Below are 13,953 nucleotides of genomic sequence, written 5' to 3'. Positions count from 1 at the left end.
GACAGGATGTCTTTGTGCAGCCCTGGCTGTCCTAGAACTCCCTCTGGAGACCAGGCTGGCCTCAAACTCCAGAGGTAGATCCACCTGCCTCCGCCTCCTGAGTGCTGAGATTAAATACATGAGCTGCTTCCCCCAGTTGTACAATGTATTTTGATCATATTCACTACCCCTTCCCTATCTACTCAAATTTGTGTCCTTTGTTTTTAAAACATATCAAGTCCAGTTAAAGCTGTTCATATATATTCTTGGTATGTGCGACCTTCCATTGGAGTATGGCCAACCTACCAAGAGACACACCCTTAGAGAAAACTGACTCTCCTTTTCCAGCAACAATCAATTGTTAATAGCTCCTCAGCTAAGAGTGATACTTCATCCCACCTCTTCAAGTAATCAGTTTAACTTATCATATAGTCCATGAAGAAAAAGTGTATCAGTAAAGACAGGAACAGTGCCTTATATCTGCAAGCCCAGCAGTAGGAACTGATGCCTTGTGTTACACAGTGAGTTCCAGGCCAGCTTGGGCTATAGACTGAGACCTTCTCTCTAGAAGAAAGAGAGAGGGGAAGGAAGAAAGAGACAGAGGAAGGAAGGAAGGAAGGAAGGAAGGAAGGAAGGAAGGAAGGAAGGAAGGGAAGAAAGGAAGGAAGGAAGGAAGGGAAGAAAGGAGAAAGAGAGAGAGAAAAAAGAAAGAGAGAAAAGAAATATCATTAGAAGCTTTACATTAGACAATGGGGTACTATTAAGAATTTACAAAGAACTGCTGAAATTAAGTAACAAGGAAATAAAACTGCCAGTCACTAAAAGGGCAAATGAACAGAACAGACACTTTTCTAAAGTAAAAATAGCCAATAACTACTTTTAAAAATGTTCAATGTCCTTAGCCATCAATAAAATGCTAATTGAAATAGCTTTGAGCTACTACCACACCCCAGTTCCAATGGGTACATCAACAAATCTGACAAAAAAAAAAGAAAAAGAAAAAAAAAAGAAACGCTGAAAAAGATTTTGAGAGAAAGGTACTCTTATTCACTGTTGGTGGGAATGCAGATTAAGGCAGTCATTGTGAAAATAATTGTGGAGATACCTCAAAAGTTTAAACATATAACTAGCAGGGACCAGCTATTGCACTCCTGGACAGAAGCCCACTCTGCACCCACCACAGAGCTAACCGCACCTCTAGTTATCCGTGCTCATTGTTGTTTTATTCACTATAGCAAAGAACTGGAATCAACCTAGGTGTCCATCCACAGATGAAGGGGCAGTGAAAATTGTGTATGCATATATTGATACTATTCATTTCAAAAGAAAAATGGGGTTAAAATTTTACAGGCCAATGGATGGACTCAGAATGTACAATAAGCCACATGTTCTCTCTCATGTGGAATCTAGCTAATAATAAATGCATATATGTAAACAAGCATACATGTGGCTACAGTGTAGCAGAGGATGAGGGAAAGAAGACAGGAAGAGCTAAAGATAAGGGGATGAGGGGGAACTGAATTCAGACGATGGATATAGTTGAGATGATACAAAGCTAATTGTTTTTCTAGTTCCGATTCTGTCGGAAATATGGTTTCGTTGATGGGTAAGTACAAAAGATGTATTCAATACTAGCTGAAAATTTACTGTAAAGCACTGCTCTAAATGCCTATTCTAACTGTATAGAAGTTCACTGAGTTGTATAGACTTTGGATCTGGTTAATTTTGGTGCCTGGTGTTTTTATTTTTTGCATGCTTTTTTACAATAAAGTTTATTTTTCTAAAAAGGGAAAAATTATAATTAAACTCAGTTCTACCATGTCATAATATTCATCCCCAAAGTTATACCCTGCTGGACAGTTCCAGGGGACCCATCTTCTAACTTCATCAGAACCAGGCATTCTCAGAGCGTATTTACATACAAACAGGCACAACACTCACACATGTACAACAAAAATTAACAAATCCTTCGCTTTAAAAAGTTAATTCTGACCACTGGAGAACAGCAGTTAAAAACACTGGCTAGTCTTCCAGGAAACCCGGGTTCAACAGTCAGCACCCCCAGTGGAGGCTCACCATTGTCTGTAACTCCAGGTCTAGAGGACCCAACGCCCTCTGCTGGCCTCCGCAGGCCTGCATGGGCATAGCGCATAGACACACCTGCAGGTAAAATATCCAAGCCACACACATAAAATAAAAACAAGCTCTAACTTTTCATTAAAATTAACTTTGAAAAATAAAAATCTTAAAAATAAACCACTATATTTCTAAAGCTATTTATACCTATATGTACCTAATAAGCACTTTTTTCTGAAATATTTTGTGCCTAAATTTTTCTGACTTCTGTGGACACCTACATATACAAAAAAAAAAAAAAAAAAAAAAAAAAAAAAAGCCCTGTTTTGAGACAGGGTCTTATGAAATGTCCCTCATTAAATAAAGTAAATCTAAATAAATAAAGTTTTCCAGCAGGCAAAAGACAGGTAATTTAAAAATTATTCTAATATTTATCTGTACTTGAGTCTAAGAACAGTAAAACTTCAACATGCTCACTATAGTCACAAGTGATTTTCCATATCAGAATCACAGATCCAACCGTTTACAGTGATTAAGCAAAAAACACAATCAAAAATAATAAGTGTTGACATTCTCTCTGGGCATTGTGCTGTATGCTTGCCAATAAACCAAGTAAATTTATATTCAAGGTTTGTTTGTTTTTTTTTTTTCTTATTCCAAAGATATTATGCATTCTTACAAATCTCTACAAAGTGAACATTCTTCATTTCTAGAAGATTTCATCCCCACCAGTTTTCTTTATAGCGGTATAACTTTGTACTTCAGATAATAATTTCTTTCCCTGTAATTCCTTACATACAGATAAAGTCCGCTGCATCTAAGAAAGCCCATTGAAAGTGCAGGAAGGGATTAGAGGGGAGAAAAAGCCGGTCTACACAGCACCACTGGCATTTATCCACTAGATGTCAGTCATGCAGTTAGCATCAATTTACATTCTTAATCTGGAGGACACAGCCAGAAAGCATAGGAACTAAGGCCATGCTGAGTTTGAATGTAGTGAACCACAAAGAGGCCTCGAGTTTCGCACAGTAGTGTCTGCTGTGGTAACTGGAAACTCTGTCTTGCTCTAAAAAGCTAACGCCACAGAGAAAATCAGGCTTTCCCCAAGTGTATGGTGAGTTAAGGCCAACTGGTCAAGGAGACTATGAGCTGACTCCAGTCGTTTATAAGGAAGAATGTTACTGTTTCAGATAGCAATTTGGGGGAGCAGAAGTGGAGAGCACAATATTTCTTATGTATGTGGAACATTTCGAACACACCAAAAACGAATGCTGATTGTATGAAGAATGAATTAGTCTTGAGGAAATAGATGTAAGAAAGAAAGCATCTGGGTTGTCACCAAAATCATGAACGAATTCTGTTCCCCAAATGCCTGGTGTGCGTTTCTCAGAAAAACAGTGTGCACGGACTGTAAGGATGCTCTTAAGGATTCCCACAGAAAAGTGTCATGTGAAGTGTGTGCTACTGAACAGAAGCGAATACATGGCTATTCACCCATTCATCAGGTAGACTAGCTGTGTCTGTTCCAATTGTCGTTAGATTAGTTCTGTCTGTTAAACCAAGACTTTAGGTAAATTAACAGTCTGGTTCAGTGTGTTCGTTACCACCATGTCCTGTGTATGAACTCCTTGCCTTACGACCACTCCCAGCATAATTCCACACAATTCCAAAATTAACGTGGGAGGCAAAATAGAAATAAGACCCACTAACGCTTTCGGGAAAGTCTTGGTTTCATCAATAGTAAAACAAACAAAAGACATTAAATGTTCTCAATTTTTTTCTTCTACCTCCTTAGTTTGTGATTTTTGTAACATAACATAATGTTCCTTAAAATATTTTTTAAAACTGTTATGCTGACAGAAACATGTTAGTTCTTGAAGAGTGTGAATGTGTATTTTATATTGCTCACAAGTAACCCTGCCCCCTGCTTCCCCACAAGATGGACGGTCCTTGCTTCTGTCCCTGGTGCCCTGTGAAAGGCAAGGATTTCTTCTCTTTGTGTTGTCTCTGCTCCCATTCTTAAGCCCCCAGGCCCAACTCACCATTCTCCATCCCCAGACTCCCATGCTGCACAAGATCCTCTTTGGGGGAATGTGTGTGTGTGTGTGTGTGTGTGTGTGTGTGTGTGTGTGTGTGTGTAAGTTCAGAGAATGAATGAGTCCCTCTGCCTAAATTCTGTTACAGATAAACTCACAGACGAGAGGGCTCACATTTACTGTGCTCCCCGTGTGAGGGGAGCCCTATTTCCCTTTCAGTGGGGTCAATCTGCTGTGCTAATGAAATCCCCAAGACTGGATGCCACCGCTATGGATCAGAGAAGCAAGCAATCTGCTTATCACACATCCTGGGGTGAGGAAAAAGTGAACGTGAGGTTCTAAGATGCAGCCATGCAAAGCTGCTCTCTGTCTGATGAGGACCAGCCTCTGTCCACATCGCTAACAAAGCAAGTCCTTCTGCTCAGCTGGTGACTGTCAGCCAACTCTGCGCCAGCCCCTGCACTGAGCACTAGAAATGACACCAGGGAAGAAGCATGGTCTCAAAGAATTGAAAGCACAGTGGGCAACAGGCAAGAACTAAAGCCTGTAAGATTCTGATGGGAAATAAAATGACTGGGAAGACTGGGTAATTACATAGCATATTTCCGCAGACCGTATGGTTAGTGGGGATGAAACACCATGCTGGGAGGAGCAAGCCTGTAGATTCTCCAAGCAATGTATTCTAACATGAGAAAGAATCCCATGCGAACAACGGAAAGGTGGCTGTGGTCCCAGAGAGTCCTGAGCACAGGGACAGAGAGTGTTGGGAAAATCTACAGAGCTCAGGGCACCTAACAGCGCCTCGGGAGTGTGCTGCTCAGACTTCACTTGAGCCCTCTGTTCTCACCATTAGCTTCTCAAACACACTATCAAAGTGAGTTGCCAATTGAAAACTAAATAAATAAAAAGCAGAAAGAAAAAGCAAGGCTCTTCTACCTTAGGATTGTTGGTGCTGGGATCCCCAGGAAAAACCTTACATAGAAAAATCCAAAAGACCTCAAAGCTGCTGTTGCTGCTGTTAGTACTTTGCACAACTTATAAAGGACAAAATAGTTAATAGACCGTCAGGGGAAGAAGTTTGCTAAGCCAAGCAATTAGCTCTTTACTTTAAAGGCCTATGGTGAGACTAAATGACAAAAAGAAAAAAGAAAAAGGGTAATTGAAGCTTTCGAAAAGTATCCAGGGGTACAGGAATAGGGCACAGACTTAATGAGCATGTGTTTGGCACTCCGTGTCTTTTAAGTGGCTTTTGCTTGTTTTCTTCTCAGCTTACAATTGGCAGGACAGGTCTAGGTCTCTCTGTGGTAGTCAGCGTCCACTCGGAAGTCACAGTGAAGCACTGAGACTTTAGAGTGGTGAGGAGCAGGCTTCTGGTGGGGCAGGCCAAGCAGCTGATACCACATCATGGCACCAGTGGCCAGGAAAGAGGCCAGCAGGAGTGACAAGAGCAATTTCTGCCCCTCTTGGAGGTGTGTGGGATAGGTGTGACACATCAAGCAACATGCTTGGGATTCCCAGCTAGATTGCAGTCCAGACCACAGACCCACACAGTGACCCTCCAGGGTGCCAGAGTTTCTGTCAACGTTCTGTTAAAACAGGCAAGGGGGCGAAAAGCCTAGAAGAGTCAGGAAGAAATCCAGCATTGGGCAAACGTTTTGTTCCTTTCTCACTGCAACCCTACAAGCCATTGGGATGGTTTCTGTTTGGCGTGTACGGAACCCATGGGTCCCCTGGCCATAGGAAGTTAGCAACACCCAGATTGGAATACAAGCCTGTCTCACTCAAAAATTCATGATTACTTTAAAACGACTCATATTTCTTCCCCCTGTAATATTTATAATCTGAAGCACCTTGGCTACTTTGGGGGGCTTACTTGGCATTTTCTGAATCAGAACCGTGTTGTCTAGATCTTGAGATATACGAGGTTGCTTCCTTCCTGGTCAACTGACAGGACAGTGGGAAAAATATTACAATATGTAACTCAAAAGTCAGAAGCATACAAGGGTACAGACATTGCACAAACAGAATTAAAGGAGGAATTGAGTAAGTAAAAAACTGACCAACTAGAAAACTAAACTGTTAATTACCTAGAGATCAACTCATGTTTAAGAAAAAAACTAATTAAATATCTGAACAATGAGTTGATCACATTCCTCAATTGATTTGATTAATATTCTAAGGAAATAGGAAGTCATACAGACAATATTGAAAATTTTTGTATATGTCATAAAACATACATAAGGAAAATGTCACAGCATTGGGGGTTGCCATAGAAAAGGTATATGATAGCAATTTTTTAAATAAATCGTATTTTCAGCGTAAATGAAAAACTATTAATTCTCTTTAGCAATGTCAGTTTCTCTGGGAAACTAAAGTGAATGTTTTACGGCTTATCCCATTTTGCCCTCCCTGGTGTTCAAGTGAACTCCTCGGAGATTGTCAGTGTCTTGGCATGAGGCATAATTAGTGTTCACAGATAAAGGAGATTATGACCCGTGCCTTTTCACACTCCAAATGCTCCGTCCCAAAGCGAACGGTCTGCAGCTTCTTCCCCATCCAGAAAACTGTTCATCACTAGCCCCTCCCATTTCCTCAATATTCTGACCTTCCCCCAGCTGGTCAGCCAGCCCCACAATCCATTAGACTCCGCAGCAAAAATCAAATGCATCCACGCTGGAGCTGTAATTCAATTCATCTTCTCCTTGGGTTTCCTCTGCTCTGTGCCAGGGTCATTTGTAAGGCCATCACTCACTCCAAACTGTTGCACCTGTGCTACTAGTGAAACATCCTTCCCCTCACCAGCCCTCCCTCACCTCAGTCCTCCCAGGCGCCCTGTGCCCTAACCCCCTTTTTCCCATGCACAAAAGCTTTCCTCTGCGAGGGAGGAATACTAGAATTCCCCCAAGCATTGGCAAGGAAACATTTAAATGTAATCAGAGGTTCTTCCTTTGTTTTATTTTTTTCCTAGGGAAATTAATCTCTCTAAGGTATTCGGTGGATTCTTTTGCTCTTCCAAGAGGCAACACCATCCTGCGGAGCCTAGGCGCTCACAGCTTGCAAAAGCTCAATATTTTCTTCTCCTTTGCTGCCGACACAGATGATACGTGCCTTGTTTCCTCAACCATCTCTAATTGAATACTTTGCCTCGTTTAAACTGTTTTAAACTTGGCTGTGAGAAATGCAGGGATGGACACCCAGCCCTCCCCCGCTGGTGTGCGGGCAGAATGGCTGGCAGCTGTGGCTCTCTAATAGCTGCCCGCCCAGACCCATAGCCAACAAGCTTCAGAACCCTGTTCCCCAGATCACTGCAGTCTGGAACTCCTTCACTGTCTCCTGTGGCTCCTAGCAGAAGAACCTAGGCACTGTCGCTTACCTTCCTAAGCCTGAAAGGACTTTCGAAGTCAAGCTGGTCTTAAACTCTGCAGTGTGTGAGTTTAGATCATCCCTGGCTTCTCTGAATTCCACCCTCATTATTTATGAACTGTTAATACCAGCCACGCAGGGCTGTTGTCTCTAGCCCAAGACCTGGCACACACTTGTATTGACCATATTCTTTTTGCTTTTGCATGCTTTCTTTTTAACATCTTTAAAAGTAACTGATGAGACACAAGCTGTACCTCCCAGGACTAGCCATCTTTTAGCGTGAACAAAAGCTGGTGGCACATCAGCCAAGCCCAAGTCCATGGCCTCAACCTCCCATCTAACTCTAGCACACCAGGCCTGTATTTCTCCTGCTTCAAATCACTCCAGGGACAAGTACCAAGGACCTAGAGACTGCCCTGTGCCCCAGAGCCCAGAGGAGGTGCTCATGCTCAGGCCACCCCTAGCTCGTCCCCTCCTCTGCCTCACTGTTCCTGGAGAAACCCCATTAAAGACACTAGCCTTGGCTTTTCAGCCTTTGTCCTTGCCTACCGACCCACCCTGGTACTGCCTCCCACATGTCCCATTTCTGGGGTACTGGGGTAGAAGCAAGCTTCCCTGTCATTACTGTTGACCTCTGTGTGTGCTCACTCAGTCATAACTCAATAGATTAAATGAGAACAATATTTAATCAATGTAAATGGCTCTCCTTCCCATATTGTCATTTAAGTTAGTGAATGTCCACAAATCATAATTAGATACAGTGGGCGAAGACACAGGCGGGACTGTGACTATCCGAAGAACAAAGAGGATTAGAGACTTGAGGACGGCAGATACTCAGCCAGCACCTCCTCTGGTGCCAGATCCAGGGTGCTGGCGGGGGGGGGGGGGGGGAGGAGAGTGTGCATTCACAGTAGCTTAACATCTGCTGTTGACACTGGCTTCCTGGACAGTGTTTTGAGAATTGCAGTTTGGGGGCATGCAAAAATGGAGCAGTTGGAGAAAACTACTGGCCCATTGGGATAAACAAATCTCTCAAGTTGAATAAAAACAAAGTTTGAGGACAGTAGCAACAAAGGCAGTTTCTGCTTCACAGAAAGGAGGAGCCTGGTTGGCTTAAACCTTGCTGCCTGGAGCGAGAACACCTTACTGGTCTCTGAAGAACAATGGCCCAGGGTCCTCTACGGTGTGGGCGTTTGTTTGCTTTAGAGGAGGGTTACTTGTCCCTCTCGTCCATATGTTTTTGACTGACATGACATGGCCAGTGTCAGCACTGACAAAGTATCTATTGCAGTAGACTCTCTGGACCCTGCTTTGGAAATAACAGGCAATGATGACTCAAGCTGTCATCTGATGACAGGACGCCGGAAGCCGGACTCACCAGGCCATGAGTCTGGCCAGGCATTGGCAAGCCAGGCAGCAAGGGACCTCCACACCTAGAAGGCAGCTCTGGAGCATCAGTCCTGAGGTCAATCCTCAGAGGGATTCTCTAAGGTGGTGTGCAGAGGCTCTGGCCCATCTCCTCCAGTCTCTAAGGGATGCAGCCTGGATGCCTTAGGTGAAAGCCCTAGACTTTACTTCCACTCTGCCCTCTCCATGCTCTTTTCTGTAAAGTGAAACAAAAGCATGCATCCTGAGTTCTCTCTGGATGGTCTGCCTGTGGTTTTCCAGGATTTCTCATCTAGGTGTAGAATGATTTTTTTTTTAATAGCGACATTCTTAGTGCAGTCACTCATGGGCTGAAGAGACGGCCCCGTAGTTTGTGAACTGCTCTTCCAGAAGACTTACATCAGGCTCACAACCATCTGTGACTCCAGCCTGTTATGGACTTGCCAGACTCTGCACACATATGCTTGTGAGCGCACACACACACACACACACACACACACACACACACCACAAATTAAAAAGAAAAATTTTAACAAAAATCAGTGATGCTCTCATCACATATCAACTCAGCATGGTTTAGAAAAACAGCTTTTTCCCGGTCAGCCCGTGTCCAGCCTGGCTTCTGCCTGTGTCCCTGGGCAGGTCTGTCATTTCCATGCTGCTGCTCACAGTGAGCAGCAGCAGGAGCACATCTGCATGAGGGGACTGAGACTCAGGGAACAAGGCAGAGTTAACAGGGCTAGCTGCCACAAGGCAGGATCACAGTTGATTTTCAATTTCAGATAAAGGCGAATGAGCTCTCTCTGTACATTTACCCCCCTCAAGCTTAAAATATAATTACAATGAAAATATAAAATCAAATACAAGGCCCCACTTAGCTGAACTTCCAATATCAAAGAATCTCTGTCTCCCTGCTCTAGAAGGTCCCTCAGTGATCATCACAGGCTCTGTACTACCAGGAGTGACGGAAAGGGTGAAATGGTGCAGACGCTTAGAGGCTGAATCCTGTGTGGGATGGAACCAGGGCAGCATGGAAAGCCCCTTCCCTTGGTAGGGAGCAGCACTGCCCTTCCACACTGTGCCTGGGAAGGCCTGTTAACTACAGCCCAACACCACTTTAGAAATCATTAGCCACTTCCTGTGCATTAACATTACCAAACAGCAAGGGACAACTTGTAAGCTATTATCCCATGGCCCAGCCTGGCTTTGAAAACATTAGCTCACAGTGCATTTGTGCATTTCAAAATACGGTGGCTCTTTCTGAGGTCAGATTATGAACCTCTTCTTGACTGCCACCTTTTAAAATGATCTTTCCCTGCTTGTCCTGACTTAGCTTTCTTTTTCACAGCATCCCCATTATGTAATCAGTTTCCAGTTTTTCTCCACTATTTCTCAGTAGAACAGATGCATTAATAAATATTGCTAAGTGCTGAGGAGAAAACGATTAAGACCCCACACGTGGTGCCTTTTCAAATGTTTGGGAATAGGGCTGCCAAGATGGCTCAATGGCTAAGAGCACTTACTGCTCTTAATTGTTTGGTTCTCAGCACCCACGTGGCAGCTCATAACCATCTGAAGTTCCGGAGTCTCTGACAGCCTCTTCTGGCCTCTGTAGGCACTGCATGTATGTGATATAATTTAAATACATGCAAGCAAAACAGACACACATAAAAGTAATATTTAAAATAAAATGTTTGAGAATTTTGGGTTTTTTTTAGTTAGAGTTACTTTTGCTATGATGAAACACTATGACAAAAGCAAGTTGGGGAGGAAAGGGTTTGTTTGGCTTAAATTTCTATGTCACTGTTCATTATCAAAGGAAGCCAGGGCAGAACTTCAAACAGGGCAGGAACCTGGGAAGCCAAAAAGGGATGCCTGTTCACTGGCTTTGCTTAGATTGGCTTGCTCAGCCTGCTTCCTTGTAGAACCCAGGACAACCAGCCCAGGGATGGCACCACCCATAATGGGCTGGGCCCTCCTCCATCAATCGCTCAGTAAGAAACTTCCCTACAGCCGTACCTCATGAACATATTTTCTCATTTGAGGTCCCCTCCTTTCAGATAACTCTAGCTTGTGTCAAGTTGACATAAAACTATCCTGCACGGTAGCTAATTTGGAAAGCACTTGTCAGTCTGGAACTGGAAACGTGATGCCTATTAAGTGCACAGTGATGTTTTCCTTGGTATTACCATCTCCCGGAAAAACAGATCCTGCCTAACAACTTGCATGAGTCGTTTGTGCCCTTTATCCCCCGGCCACAAAAGATGGAACTCAGACGCATACCTGAAAATGGCGTTGGTTCTATTTTGATACCTGGGAGTTTGAGGTTGAGACTAAGAAGCTGCTGCTCTACTTCTGAGTGTGGTTAGAACCCTGCTGTGGCACCTGGAGAGCTTGCTGTAGGCTAGAAGTGAAGACACAGAAAGGGATCAGTGAGAAGAAAGTGAAAGCAGGCAGAAGAATGAGTCAGCAGCTCAACTCATTGATTCCCTCAGGATACAGACTGAGACTAGAGGCATGAAGACACAAACTCTTGCCTGAGGCTCACAGTACATGCAGTAGATACCAAAACTAACACACAAATATGACATGTCAGCTAAATGCCAAAAACAAATGGGAAAAAAAATGAGACAGAGACAAAGACTCTAGAATGGTGTAAAACCATTTTGGATGAAGGGCTTAAGAAGATGTCACTGAGAACCGGACATTCAAACAAGCCCTGAGGAGGTGACACAGTGAAGCTCTTGAGAGGAGATATGAGGTAGGTGGCTGTCTCTGTGAGCCATCTTGAGGAGAATATGCTGGTACTGTGGAGGAGGGCTGCACTCAGCTGAGAGAGCTGACTTTATCATGTACCTCAGGCACATTTGTGGTACTTCGATGCAATGCTCTTCTTCATTGGCAAGCAGCCATCAGTCACCCACTGAAGGTCTACCGTGGGAATCAGCAGTAACAAGAAGGGGTTATTTGACTGTGTTATGCCTATAACCCCAAGACTCAGGAAGCTGAGGCCAGAGGACCTCAAGGAGAACACCCTGGGCTACTTAGTGAGTGGTCAGGAGGGCAAAGGATGTCAACTAACAGGGTCAGTGCTGCAGACTAGGGCATAGATCTTACACTTGGCACAAAGAAATGTCGTATTTGCTTCCATGCCCAAGTCCAGAGCAGTGCAGGACATGAGAAAAGCATGCAACCACCAATCAGCCTGACATTAGCTCAGAAAGAGAGTAATGTCAGTCCATTAAAACATGGCAGTGGTGGTTTAGGAAGTTTGCCAGAAGAGACTACCATGTGTAACGATTCCATTGTATAAGCTGATGATGATTCACACATGAATTACATTTTAAGTAAAATGTATTTGAAGAAGAGCTATTGATATGGATCTGGAATCAGACTATTTGTGAACTATAGCTATATGTTTAATGATGGCACAATAATTTACACATGTCACAACCGAATGTTCACTGGGCAAAAGAATAAAGTACAAAAACCCTGAGTTATCAGAAACAGGGCACATGCTCACCACAGGGGCACACACACTAAAATTGCAACAGTACAGAGAAGATTGGCATGCCCCCTGCACGAGAAGGACACACAAATTTATGAAGTGTTCCATATTTTTTAAAAAGGAAGGGAGGGGGGAGAGAGGGTGGGAAGGAGGGAAAAGAAAAGAAGGAAGGAAGGAAGGAGGGAAGGAGGGAGGGGAGGAAGGAAGGAAGGAAGGAAGGAAGGAAGGAAGGAAGGAAGGAAGGAAGGAAGGAGGGCATAAGAAAGTAAGAGAAAAGCAGATAGTAGGAAAGTAATCAATCATTTAGACAGAGACAGGGGAGGAGTTGGGAGGCACTAGAACAAAAGCCAGCAGCTTGGTGGCTGTCTAATGACCAAGTCACGCTGAAGACTAGAAGAGAGTCTAGCCTGCTAGCTCTAAGCCACGGACCTAAACAAGTGGTGTGTCTGGATCACATCATAGAGTGCTAGGTATTCGCATGCTTCAGGCTTCACCGTGTTACAGGTTAGCATGCGCTGAGATGACCATGTTTAAGGGAAGTTGCATTATGGGGTTTGTTGGTTGTTGGTTTTGAGGTGCCAGGATCAGCCCCAGGGCCTCAGACATGCAAGTGTATTGCTGCTGAGCTGAATCCTCGGGTCCCTATGCATTGCCTTCTATAGGTTAACTTGTAAAATTTTTAATTTCCATGATTCTTTTGAATGTAACAATTAGCAAGGGTCAGAAGATCTCTCCTTGACCAGAGCATCAAAGTGAACGCCTGGGTCCAACTATCATATTGATCACAAGGTCAATGTGAGCCACTGCTACAGTCTCTCAAATTATGAGTTGGCTTCAAATCATCTCCTGGTTAGAACTCTGCATCTGTGTGGAGTTACGGTAAACAAGAAATGCAGACGGTCCAGTGGTGGAGACCCAAACTGGGGGCCGCAGGCTGCAGACATTGGGAGAAAGCGGAGCACCAAGCACTGTCAAAGCACAGGCCTGACCCCAGCACGCATGGTTCACTGCACGGTTCTGGCTGGTGCTCCCTGCTCCCTGCTCCCCAAGCTCCAACAGACCGATCCACCTGCCCGTGCCTCAGTTTGGGATTTCAAAGTATTCCCAGCCCCAGTGGTCTCGTGCCCTTCTTGCCTTCAGTGTTCTCTTCTGCTGTAAACCCACAAACCACACCTTCCAAGACTCAGTAGACTTCCATCTAGAAGTGTTAATATATAATTTGCAATACAAATATATGTAATGCATGCCTGTTGCAACATTGTTCATTGGTTGTAAGTCCACGGTCCATAAGTGTCCCATCATTAGTGGATTTGTTCCTCAAATAGGGTTTTATCCATACATTAGAATACAATGTAGCTATGAAAAGGATCAGTGTAAGCATATATCCCTACGTGACAAGATGACCTGTATAAAGTAAAATTAAAAAGGATATTATTATCCATACATGGTTTTAATTGTACATGTGTATGTGTCTGAATGGGGAGGAAATATATTTAATTTTGTCTGCACTGAAATGATATACACAAAATGCTTAGAAGAGGATTTTTCACACCCAATATAATAGGAAACTTCTCTTAAAACATGTTAGTAATTCTAAAAAATTAT

The 13,953-nt window shown here is 43.6% G+C and overlaps 1 non-coding gene across 1 annotated transcript; it reads left to right on the top strand.

Moving 5' to 3' along the window:
* Window positions 1-12,355: 12,355 nt before the first annotated feature.
* LOC129669839 (U6 spliceosomal RNA) lies at window positions 12,356-12,462 on the top strand. The gene has a single exon (XR_008719089.1). It is a non-coding gene; the product is annotated as a U6 spliceosomal RNA (small nuclear RNA).
* Window positions 12,463-13,953: the final 1,491 nt, after the last annotated feature.

The sequence above is a fragment of the Psammomys obesus genome, unplaced genomic scaffold (assembly GCF_907164565.1).
Source record: "Psammomys obesus unplaced genomic scaffold, mPsaObe1.curated_primary_1811, whole genome shotgun sequence".
NCBI classification, from domain to species: Eukaryota; Metazoa; Chordata; class Mammalia; order Rodentia; family Muridae; genus Psammomys; species Psammomys obesus.
The sequence above is the reverse complement of the archived record's forward strand: the minus strand, read 5'-3'. Positions and strand labels throughout refer to the sequence as shown.